The sequence below is a fragment of the Halichoerus grypus genome, chromosome 6, assembly GCF_964656455.1.
Source record: "Halichoerus grypus chromosome 6, mHalGry1.hap1.1, whole genome shotgun sequence".
Lineage (NCBI taxonomy): Eukaryota > Metazoa > Chordata > Mammalia > Carnivora > Phocidae > Halichoerus > Halichoerus grypus.
The window spans coordinates 112193790-112206498 of NC_135717.1; the positions used below are offsets into that span (position 1 = coordinate 112193790).

The window sequence follows — 12709 nt, forward strand, 5'->3', positions numbered from 1 at the left end:
AATTCCAGATGTCATTGTGACATCGTGACAGTACTCACAGCCCTAACAGGCCAGTGGTTTCCATGTCTTGGGCATAGTCCTACTGTAACAGTAGGTTCCTGGTTGGCCACCTTCCCATGCTTCCTCCAGGAAGCCCAAAACAACTAGCCGGAGCCAGTCCCAGCCTCTTGCTTGGGCCAGTTTCAAGTTAAAATTGTTTCTCAGCAAGCAAGCATTGCATGTGGCTAATTCCCCACTAACCAGCATTCTCTGCTTGACTTCCATCAGCCTTCATTGTGTTACAGCCCTACGTGGTTGGTGAGCCCTGCAAGCCTACTCCACAAGCCTACTGTGTGGCCATGATAACAGCTCTTCCTCCCAGAGGCTGGGTGAATAGGAACAGTGGGAGATACGATTTCCTTGTATCAGTCAGATGTGCTAGGTTATGCTGTGGTAACAAATGACCCCAAAGTCTCTGTGGCATACAGCAACAAAGGTCTATTTCTCATTCATGTTATGTGTCCATTGTAGCTTGGCCTTAGCTCTGTACCACACCAGCTTCACTCCAGGATGAGGCTAAGGAGCAAATGTCTCTGGGGAACATTAAGACTGTGGCAGAGGCAAATGAAGCATGACAAAACTCAAGCGCGTTCTTAAATCTCCTTTCCCTACTTCATCCACAAAGCAAGTCATATATATGGCCACTCCTGATAGCAACAGAGAGGGAATGTGAAATCCTCCTTCAGGGAGCAGCGCCCCATGGAGCGGCAACAACCATTTGAGCATGACTACGATCTACCGCTCTCACTTTGGAGACCTGTCACAACATCACCAAATTGTCTTAGAAGGAGCACTGCCCGTGGACCTCAAGTCTCAAGATTTCACAAGATTCTGCCAGAGCAGCAGAGACCTGCTCATTTTCTCCCCGTGCCTGCCATATTGAGTTGAGCTCGTCCCACACTGACAGATGGCGCTGGTGTCCTAGAGACTCCCTGAGGTGAGTCAAGGTGTTGCTCCTGGTCTTTGTAATTCCTAGGCTCTGTGATGCCAATATCTTAAGAGGTGGACCTCAACCCTTGCCCAGCCCTTGGGGCAAGGTACGTAGTGAGGCTCCTCCACCAGAGGCTGCATGCAGTGAAGGACACTCTACCCTGAGTCACTTCTTTTTACAGCCTGTCAGAGACCAAATTAGATCACTTTGAAGGAATACATTATGACCCATCTGTCCATTCACATAAATCACTGACCTTCCTTTTTCTGCCGTAGCAGAAGGGTGTTGAAAACAGTTGTCTCTGCGATAAATCTTGGCCAGTTTAGTAATATAAATGTTGTTGTGCTTGATGTTTTATGCTATGATTATTGCTTTATTGAAATGTATGGGACTTAATAAGATAATGCTGTCCTCAGCAACATGAGGTACATATGAAATAAAGATGATTTGATGATTTGAATTTTATCAATGTACAGAAAATGCCAGTGCAGAAAGTTCTTCTTCTAAATATAGTTATTCAAAATCCAGTTGAAAATCATTTCAAAAGTGTTAATAATATAATTTTAAATACACCATATTGGAGCTGCACACACACACACAAATTATATATATATAACCCTTAACTTATCATATATACATATGATATTGTGATTTATTATAAGAAATATATATAGTCTTCATCCCCATTTCTGGCTCACAGATCTCAAAAATCTTGGAATTTCCAAGTGTTGAAAGTGATAAAGGTGCCTTCTATTATGCTAATGAGGTGACTTGTGGAATGCATGTAAGGGTGGGGGCTGGTTGCCAATGGAGCCAACTACTTGTTCAGAGCGTTGGAACTTTCAGTCCCACCCTGGACCTCCAGAGAAGAAAGAGGGGCTGGGGAGGTTCAACAGTCAACAATGGCCAATGATTTAATCAGTCATGCCTATGTAATGAAACTTTCACAAAAATCCAAAAGGATAGGGTTTGGAGAGGTTCCAGGTTGATGCACACATGGAAATTTCGGGAGAATGACACAATCTGAGAGAGCATGGAGGCCTTGAGCCCTTCCCACACACCTTCCCCTATGCATCTCTTCCCTCTGGCAGTTCCTGAGTTGTATCCTTTGATAATAAACCAGTGATCTAATAAGTAAAATGTTTGAGTTCTGTGAGCTGCTCTAGCAAAGTAATTGAACTTGAGAAGGAGGTCCTGGGAACCACTGATTTGTAACTAGTCGGTTAGAAGCACAGATGACAACCTGGACTTAGAACTGGCATGTACCCCATGCAGTCTTATAGGCAGGGTGCAGTCTTATAGGACTGAATCCTTAACTTGGGAAATCTGATGCTACCTCCAGGTAGATAGTGTCAAAATTGAGTTGAACTGTAGGACACCCTACTAGTGTTTGAGAATTGCTTGGTATTATGTAGGAAGCCCTCCCCAGCATACATATGCACATACACATGGAAATTTGATCCAGGAAGCTAAATATATATAATTCATATAATCAATTAAGTATCAAGCATTTATTACTCATAAATCAGGGAGACAAAGAGAACCAATGTAAGAAGTATCTCCCATGGTAATATTTTATAAATAGCCTATAACCGCTATACCATTGTAGTTGAGTTTTTAAACTCATGTTAAAACAACTGATATTTCTTCATCTAAAAAATATTTACTGAGCACCAACCATGATACAGGCACAGAGGACACAGAATAAAGCAGGCAAAAATCCCAGTCCTCATGGAACTTAGGTTCCACTTGAAGGAGAAAGACAGGAAATGAAATATAGTGGTGATCCTCTGTGTGCTCTTCCTGACCTACCCTCCAGCCTTCTCCACCCTGAGCTGTGCATCTCCACAGACCACATCAACAAGCTCACTTGCCCTCTCATCTCCAGTGGGATTTGGCCAATGGAAGGGACTGTTTGGGTCAAGAGGAGAAAAAAGTTGTGGACTTTGTTCATCATGGGGTGGCATATCCTTCTCTCAATGGTGTCTTCCCCAAGCTGCTATCCTTTCCAGATTTTTCTCTCACGTCTAGTAATTGCTCTTTCACTTTTCCCCTATAGGCCCGGAGGTGTCCACGGCCCCCATCCCTACTGCCACTGTTGCCAGCCCCACAGCCCTACATGAGTCCTTGCTGGTTTCCCTAAACCGTGCCCACATCTTTGTCAATATTTCTTTGATTATACTGGGCTCCAATCACCCGGTTCAAGGATAATATGTCCTGTTATAATCCTGACTGATACACAAAATAAGGAAATAAGTTATATAATAACTTAGATATTGGTAAGTGCTGTTGAGAAACACAAAGCAGGGCAAGGGGATAAAGCTGCTGGCTCAGGGCAGGTGGGTGCTTTCTAAACACCATGGTCAGTGAAGGCTTCTTCATAGAAGCATGTAATACTACAAATGTGCCTATCCCCCAGGAGAACTTTTCTTTCAAACGAAAGCAAAAGTGGGAAAGGAGCTCCAAAATTTAAAACCTGGAATTAAGGAACGTCACTGGTTGCAGTGGAGGCCAGAGTAGGGGTGAAGGCTCAGAGCGCTTGCATGCATCCTGGTCCTCCGCCATGCCCTCATGGCGGCAGCCTTCACCTGCCTCAGCCTTGGCTTCTGTGGCACTCGATTGGCCCTGGACTGAGACACTCAGAACCAAGAGTGATACAAAATACCCCGTTCTTAATCCTCCCCAAGTTTTATACCACATCCCTCCAGAGAAACACAGAACTCCTCGTCTCAGCCTCAGGAATAGCTTCCATGGAACGACGATTTAACGTTCTGTCATCTCTCACCCACGGCTGGAAAAAAAAAATAAAAGCTTCATGTGTATTTGTCTTTTCATCTCTATTTGTAAAATTGACATTAAGTTTCTTGTTCCTATTTTTTTCAGTGTCTTCTTTACAAAACTATAGGATAAATTACCTCAGATCTCGGGATGGGGAAAGTGTTCTCTCTGGATGAGCTTGGATGCTTCCTTCTACTGAGAAGTAGGTACCCCTTTGTGTTTTCCTCTTGGCATTGGCTGACAGGAAACTTAGAGCTAAGTGTCATGCTAAATTGCTATGACTTTTCTCAAAGATGTTTTCTTAATGTAAATTTTCTATTCTAGTTTCCTTTCTGTGTTTTTTGTTTTATGTGTTCTATTTATTGTATTTGTGATTTTCTTAAAGAACTAGGTAAGCTATAAATAAATATTATAATGCAATCTAATTACAACATCTTATTTTGATTTGGTTGACTATTTTCCCTGACTACATCTACATCAAAATAATCCATGAAATATGAATATGAAAACTTTAGCCAATTAAAATTACTGGTCTCTATGCTAATGAAAACAAGCAATATGACTGATTTTACTTTCCCACTCAAGAGACTGTGTTTCTTCATTCATGAAAAGAAAAAATAATACTTCTAGGTAATTTATTATTGTCAGGATCGGTGCTCAGTACTGAGGGCTCAAAGATGAATGTGGTACAGACCCTATCCTCAAGGAATTTATTGTCTAAAATTAAGTTTATTTATTCTTTCAAACTTCTCATTCAGAACCAGTATCTATTTGTAGCTAAAAACTGATTTGCAAAAGAATGCATTTTTTTAAAGCAAAATTAGCCTTCCCACTTAGTTCTGTTCTCTCATGCCAACAGAGATAAAAGAAATAAAAATTCTAAACTTTCTGCAACGGTGGCTTGCCCCCAAACATGAGATTGGTTTTAAAATACGTGCCGCAATAAGCACTTACGGAGGCGGGCCACAGCTTCTGACAAGCTGCTGGAGGCCAGGGCGCTTTTGCTCTCTATTCACCCAGCTGCTCCCTTCAACCTCAAAACCCCTTAAAACATTTCAAATCAATATCTGCCCTTGAAAGCCTGAAATGTAGCCACCTAATAGGTCAAGCTATCTTTTTATATCAATCATAATTCCTAGCAAGTTTTGTAATTTTCCAAGTTTAATAAATCATTGTGTGCCATTGATCTAGGCTAAAACTATCCACCACAGTATTTTAAGACCTCTGGGTTCCAGATATGACTAACCCCGGTGAATCTCCAACTTCTATAACATTCATTCCTTTGACAAATATTCGTTAAGCACCACAGTGTTCCAGGCTCAATACTATGTGCAGGGACATAAAAGGGTAAACAAGACAGATAAGTTCTCTGCCCTCGTGGAGCTGTCCCTAACAGAGAACACAAGGTGGAAATAAATAACTCCAGTGTGAGGAGCACAGAGATTTGTGTCGGCTGCCTTCACCGCCGTATCTCTCGAGCAGGTAACGATGCCAGGCTCAGTAAGCATTTGCTGGATGAATAGTATGAAGGAGGAAGCACAGAGCCTACAAGAGCATACGCCAGGGGGACTTCAGCCGGCCTGGGAAGCTGAAGGTGGTCTGCCTAAAGAAATGGCATTTCCTCTGACACTTAAATGAAGAGTTGAAGAGGAGAGGCAAGAGGGACACAAGCGGAAGAAAAACTTGGTTCAGAGGCACAGGGGTAAAGGAACTGAAGTTTTATTTGTACATACAGGCAGACAGACATACCCAGAATGGCTGACATGGAACGAGCATAGAGCAGAGTGACAAGAGATGGGATTGAAAAAATTGATATAAACACCAGCTCAGACAATCTTACCAAGCAAGTTAAGGATTATGCACTTTATCCTAAGGCAATGGGAAACCATTGACGTGTTTCAAGTTCCTGGGTGATGTGATCAGATTTGTATTTTTAATAGATTGTTCTAGGGATAAAGAGAAGTCCTTGTAGCTGATATGAAAGAGGGGTGCCTTGATTCTTATAATCTTCCTATTGCTCGACACTCAGTCCCCTTTATGCTTGCTCTGTAGTGTTCAATTTATAAGACATCTTTGTCAAAATCCCATCTCCCTGCTGTGAGCCCAACCTTTCCCCTCAGAGAAGGCAGCATCGTTGCCTCTTCTCAAAGACTTTGTTCCTTCATCCACGTTTTTTTATTCCATGTACCCTTCCAATCACAAACATACCATATCTTGATTTGCAATACCATGGACATGTAATTATACCTCAAGATTCTTCTCTCCTCTGTGATGACTCAATGCACTTAATATCCAAACAAGCAAATTCAAACTCCTCTGCCTCAGGAAATGCAAAGCCCTGCACGATTCCAAGACTACCCAGACAACGTTCGCATTCCTCTGGTGTGGTTTGCTCTCTTGTTCCAATCTGCGGCTCCCTAATCATTTCTAGTGGTCTCGTCATCACTTTTATATGCCGCCCCAACAGTCTGCAGGTGTACATTGCCCCCAAACACAGACCTCCCTTCAACCCCCAAAGCATAATTGAAGACTCGAGAACGGAGGAGAATTTCAGAGAAGAAAAACAGAACCAAACGTATCAGCTCTCACCATTAAGTGGAGGTCCCGGGTTGGTTGGTAGTTTCCTCTGTAGCCCTCAGCCAGCTGCTCTGTTGTTGGCACCAATGTCAGTTCAAATGAGAGTCTGGTTCTTGCTCAGCCTCCCTCCCTGTGTGTAGAGCCCAAACATTCCTTTTCCCTTAACCCCAACCAGAGAGGCTAAACCAGGCAGTCCTGTAATAATCTGCAAGAGTCGCCAACCTATGCAGACTGATGATAGCTATTACACTCCTCTGTGTTTCAACCTTTCCCTTCCAGACTAGCTGCTGGGATTTACTTAATTTAGAAAACCAAAAGGCCTGTTACAATGTTTTCTTCCACACTAAAACGCTATCTTCCTTTGAAAGACAATTCTGCAACATCTCCCTAGGATGCAGACATGAAGCAGTTTTTTAAGTAACATTTTTTTATTTGCTTTATAGATGTACAAATATGTTTAATGGGGGGGGAATTATACACACACCCACACAGTGGTTCTCAAATTTTCCAAACTAATTACTCCTAACAAGTGGGAATTCCAGGAGGAGCTGAACATATTATCTCAAAGCAGCCCTATGGCAAGCATATTATTTCTTTGGAGTCTTGTATTTTATCTTCTAAAATCCACGTACATTTTTGCATCCGCTGCATAATATGTCCCTTTATTTCAGTACATAACAATAGAATGAAATACACTTAAACCCAGTCATAGTGCTGTAAGTGGGAACCACGAATTTCTATCATATAAAATACAGAATCGCATTATTCCAAGATTATTGAAATGACCTCAGCAAGCCTACAGAGGTGGGAGTTCTGGGGAGGCCCCAAGTTATATACACATTTGCATTATCATAGGCATCACTGATATCCTGATACTTTTTGAGAACACTATAATATGTGATTTATGCCAAAAAAGCATGATAAGGAATGAATACAGACTAATCAAGCTCCACCATCATATAGCATTTTGGCACTTATCAGGGTTCACTCACTAGGTAAGTGGCTTGATCCTACCCACCCACTTTGATAAGAAAATGTAACTTGACTTCTTGCCTGAAAGAAATTAGAAATTATTACATATAATGAAATCTTGATGTCATTTTCAAAGAGTTCGAACTTTAAATGTTTTCTTCACCCTTGTCTCCTAGAAAAAGCCTACAGCAAGGATTAAGATGCCAACATTTTAGAACAGGAGACGAACAAACCATGAGCAATCAAGGTGATGGGAAAAGGGAAGTAAGGCAAAGTGCAAAGCATTGTTTTCAGAGCAGTTTGCTTATCTCAGGATCAAGATGATCTTAAGGGAGGCATCTTGGATTGATTCACTCAGTACATGCAAACTCTCTGGAAGAGTAACATGGAGAAACCATGCCTTAGAGTAGTCCATGGGACAGAGAAAACAGGGAGAATGGATCTGCCTCCTATTTTCCAGGTTTATTTCAAGAGCATCTAATTCCCCCACACTCCATTCTCTGGGCAACTGCTCACAATAGAGTCCTTGCTCTATGGGGCACCTGAGTGGCTCAGTTGTTAAGCATCTGCCTTCAGCTCAGGTCATGGTCCCAGGGTCCTGGGATCGAGACCCGCATGGGGCTCCCTGCTCCGCGGGAAGCCTGCTTCTCCCTCTCCCACTCCCCCTGCTTGTGTTCCCTCTCTCGCTGTGTCTCTCTCTCTCTGTCAAATAAACAAAATCTTTAAAAAAAAAAAAAATAGAGTCCTTGCTCTAGAGTGAGGGGTTTCATCTAAGTCCAAAATGGAGGGGACCCCAGTGTAGGTGGAGAGCTGAACAAGAAAAACAAGGAAATTGTCAAGAGCCTCTGAGAAAGTTCATGAAGTTTGTGTACCCAAAACAAGCAAGATACACACAAAGGACAAAATTCTATCCTATTCAATGCCTATTAGATGTCCAACAAAAAAGATGATCATCTTAACCCAAAGATGAGCAAACTTCCATAAAGTCTACAATATTGTCCCTCTGATTTGAACTCCCCAATCTATAAAATTTTAGAGCAGTTTCTAGTCTGTTATCCCCAAACTAGTATTTAAAATGTCTTCTTGTACAGTTTTCTAAGTGTGTATGTAATACTTGCCCCCTCTCATCATATTCTTGGTTCCTCTAAATCAGGGATGAAAATAATATAGTGTAATAGTTAAGAACATTGATAGTGGACAATTTACTAACCATTAGAATTCTATTTCTTAATAAACTCAGTCTTTTATAAGAAATAAATGCTATAATGCATAAAAAACACTTTGTAAATGCCTGGCACTTAAATATTTTATATTGCTACTATCATAATTGTTATTATTTTTCATACCACAAATCAATTATTAAAGTATGGAACATACCATAAATGTTCAGTTTTTGTTCCATGATTGATCCATGTAGGCTATGCTTTTTAAAATACCCCTCTATACAGGAAGGAATAAGATATTTCTCTGGGTCCTTTTTGATTTATTTGTCAAATGAAGGGATTAGCCTAAATGATCTCAAAACTCTATAAATCTACTGGTTATTTATTAAAGTTATTTGTTTTTGTTGAAACATCTACTTGCAATCTCTTCTAGTTACTAGCCAAGGTAAGTACAACATGTACTATTATGGAGAAATTATGAAAATAAGCACTGGGTGTGTGAGATATGATTCACAATGATGACGCAGATGATGTTCCACTTAGATATCTAACTGCTCTACCAAAATTGAGCAGATACAAAACTAAACTCATGATCTCCTGCCATAAAATTTCTCTTTTTCTCTCTATCACAATGAGTAGATTGTCCATTCACCCAGGAGTTCACGGCAAAGACCAAGGTGGCATTTCCTTTAACCTCAACGTGTCTTGTTATTTGCATCTACAACATATAGATTTGAACCCATCCAGTGCATCCCCAGGAACACTACCTCGTTCCAGCCTCCATCATCTCTCTCACTCGATAATAGCACAATAATCACCTTACTTGTTTCCCTACAATTATTCTCCAATCCTCTAATCCATTTTCCACATCTCTGAATATGTCCATTTTAAAACCAAGCCTATCTTCCTGGCTCCTGGGTTATAATCCCTCCATGTCTTCTGTGGTAGATTAGGTTATTATAGAAAAAAATGCTCTCTCCCCCACTTGCCTCCTTCTGGGCCCCAGTGATGTTGGGCATGGCCGTGCGACTTACTTAGGCCAGTGGGATGGTAGTCCATGTGACGAGAGCAGAAGCTGTGCCCGTTGTTTGCTCTCAGTCTTCTTTTGTGCTTTTGCTGTGACCATGAAAAGAGCTTCCTTTGGCAGCTACTGGCCGTTGGGTCTACACCACAGAGTGATACGCGTGGAGCAGAGCCTCTTTCGCTGACCCTCAGATCTGTGGCCTAAAGCCAAGCCAACCCAATTGACTTGTGTAAGCAAAAAATAAACGCTTACTGTCTTATGCCACTCAGAGGCAGTTATCATTTGTCACACAGGAATCGCTAACTGGTACGGCTTCATGTAAAATCCTCTTAAAAAGACTTAAGATGACCTAAAAGGCCCATAATGGGTTTCTTCAGCCTCAGCCTATACCATGCTCCCTCTTCTTCCTCCCCACACTGTACTCTGACCACCCTCTCAGTTCTTCGAATATACCAAAGGCCTTTCCCAGCATGGAGTCGCCACATACGTTGTGCTCTTGGCCTGGGTGCTATTTCTCTGTCCTCTCAGTCGAGCCAACTCCGACTCACATTCAATCTATCCATCCATGTCCCTGCCATGGAAAAACAGCTTTAAACCTCCTCCTCACCAAATACCAGACTGGGAATCATCCCCCTATTACATATTTCCTCCTCACTCTGTACATTTTTTTCATTGCACCCAAGAGAATTGTGATTTATTGGCTTGGGAAAATAGTTAATGTCTCTTACACTAAATAGTGAGCTCTGTCATATCAAGGATGATGTCGGTCTTATTTACCTCTGTACCATCTTGACTAGCTTGAATAAAGAGTTTGATCACTCATATTTCCTTGATTAGAGCCGACTAAAATAGTATTTACACACTGTTTATCTTATATCAAATGATGTCAATAAAACTATCATATGTTAGAGTCCTTCAAGTGCAGGTTGTTTCAACTGAGCAGACAATTTTCTTGTCTTTCTAGGATCCAGTCTATTTCTCATATTCTTGTCACTACAATACATCCAGGTATGTCACCAGTCCGAAATGATAGCTAACAATCTGTCTTTTCCTTGTTTTATTGCTAGCAATATCATTTAACCAATTGAATTATGTTACCCCATTTGTAAACAAAAATTGTAAAAGAAATTATAACAGAACTTCTTTTTTAATGTTAAGGAAAATTTTAAATTAAAATGTTGCCAAGGGAGAATGGTGAAATGAAAATATCTTGAGTCCAGAATTGTAATGGAGGAAGGGGTAAACCAGGTAACAGTGGGGATTTAAAACAAAACAAAACAAAACAAAACACACAAAAAAACCTGTTATCCCACATGTGCAAGAAATTGTAATTGGCAAGAGAAGAAAAAGAGAGAGAGGGAGGGAGGGGAAGGGAAAGAAGAGAGGAAGAGCGAGAGGAAGAAGGGAGGGAGGGAAGGAGGAAGGGAAGAGAAGGAAGGAAAAAAAACTTTGTGTATCAGGAGTCCCAGGTGCTTGAAACTGAATTGGAACATAAGCTCCTGTGTATAAAATAATATCCCTCCTCAGGCTTCAGAAATAGCTGTGAAGGGGTTAACACACAGTCGGAAGGCTGGGACTGCCTGGGCCACTCTCTGCTAAAGCAGCTGTGTAAGCAACAGACTCTGTAACCTTCAGAGCAGCTGTGAGGAGCAGCAGAGAATGAGGGTCAGCCCATATGGGAAAAATAGGTCAAATCAGCATTTTTACACAGGAAAACTCAAGGTAAACCTTCTTGCAGAGTTGTTTGATAGGCCCTTCTATAGTATCTAAAATCTGTTCTTCCATCACTATAAACCATTAGCAAGCAAGACCAGGAAGGCCAGATTTTATCAGGCTTCTCTTCCAGCATGTCCCACATAGATGGGCCCCAAAGCACCTGTGTTTCTCTACCTGGGGACAAAACAATTTGATGGTAAACTAAGCTGAATCTTAAGGGTTGTTCGTATGCTCTGGCTGGATTCTCTTAAGTGATATGTGTAAGGTACTTAACATTACACCCATGTAGACAAGGTTTATGGTCTCATCCACCCCAAATAACACCTGTTCCTCTGTTGTGTTACTGTCCCTATATAGCCATAGGATTAAAGGAAAAATTGCCATTTTCCCACAAATCCCAGCTAGTCACCACCGTTGACCCAGGGATACTTACCCGACAGAAACTGGATTAATCAGAGTATCCCACATCCTGGACAGTTTATTGGCCTGGCATAGGGTACAGGTATCCTTCGCTTTTCTAAAGTTCTCCTTATGCCACTTCGCTTTTAGAGAAACACCTACATTAGTACCTGATTTCATTAATCGAAAGAAACTTGAAGAGGATTTTCTCTTTTAAGAAGAAAGAAGAGTGAAGATAGCATTCAACCTTTGTTTGCCGCCCTCTGTCGTGGAGGCAGCACCCACCCTGAGCTACGAGTGGCGCCCCCAAGCGCCTTCCCTGGGAACTACACGCAGCATCTCCACATCAAGGCACCGGAGCTTCGAACTGTGTCTGTCAGCGTCTGTGCTTTTTCTCGATTTATTTTGTGCGTCCGTTAGCAAGACGTGCTAAGGTATCAGAAAAGCCTAAGAGAGGTAATTTTGGGGGGTCTTGGAACACTCAAAAAAATTTTCCACGTAAATTGATGTTGATTGCTTCTTCACTTTACACCATTTTAGGTTTCATAGGAAGGCTCTGCTTTCAGAGAGTGGGGGACACCTCTACCTGACTTCTGTTGAGGAAATTTAAACTTTCCCTCGGGCTACATTTGTTGGTTTGTTTGCTGTTTATTAACTTGGGACATGGGAGAGAGAGAATTTGGGTCCCTCGGTGGTGCAGTTGGGGAGGAATGAGGGGCAAAGCTGTGGGTGTCTGTTTCCTACTGTGTAGCAAAAGCCAGTGTGAGAGAATAAAAGCAGAGAGGAGCAGAGAGAAGAAAGAAAGACCAACCTAGTGGCCGTCAAGTCACCTCTAAAACCAGCCAGAGTCCTGCTTTCTTTCACTTGCAACCCAGAATTCTGACGAATATACACTGACCACTAGTAACAATTCAGTAAATGATGACCAGTACTGTTGACTCCACTAACCATATTTTAGAGACCCCAAAATCAAGATTCTTGGTCTGAAAAAGGATTTCTCGCTTGTGTGATTTTTCTAAAGCAAAGTCTTACAAATGTGTAAATCCCCACTGATACTTTGTCAAATAAGTAACATATCATCTCTTTTAAAAAGGAATAAAATTATATGAT

General features: G+C 41.5%; 1 long non-coding RNA gene across 1 annotated transcript; it reads left to right on the forward strand.

The window, feature by feature from the left end:
• Positions 1-351: 351 nt before the first annotated feature.
• LOC118527938 (uncharacterized) lies at positions 352-12039 on the forward strand. The gene is made up of 4 exons (XR_004913354.2): positions 352-976; positions 3854-3950; positions 10449-10492; positions 11750-12039. It is a non-coding gene; the product is annotated as an uncharacterized LOC118527938 (long non-coding RNA).
• The last annotated feature ends 670 nt before the right edge of the window (positions 12040-12709 follow it).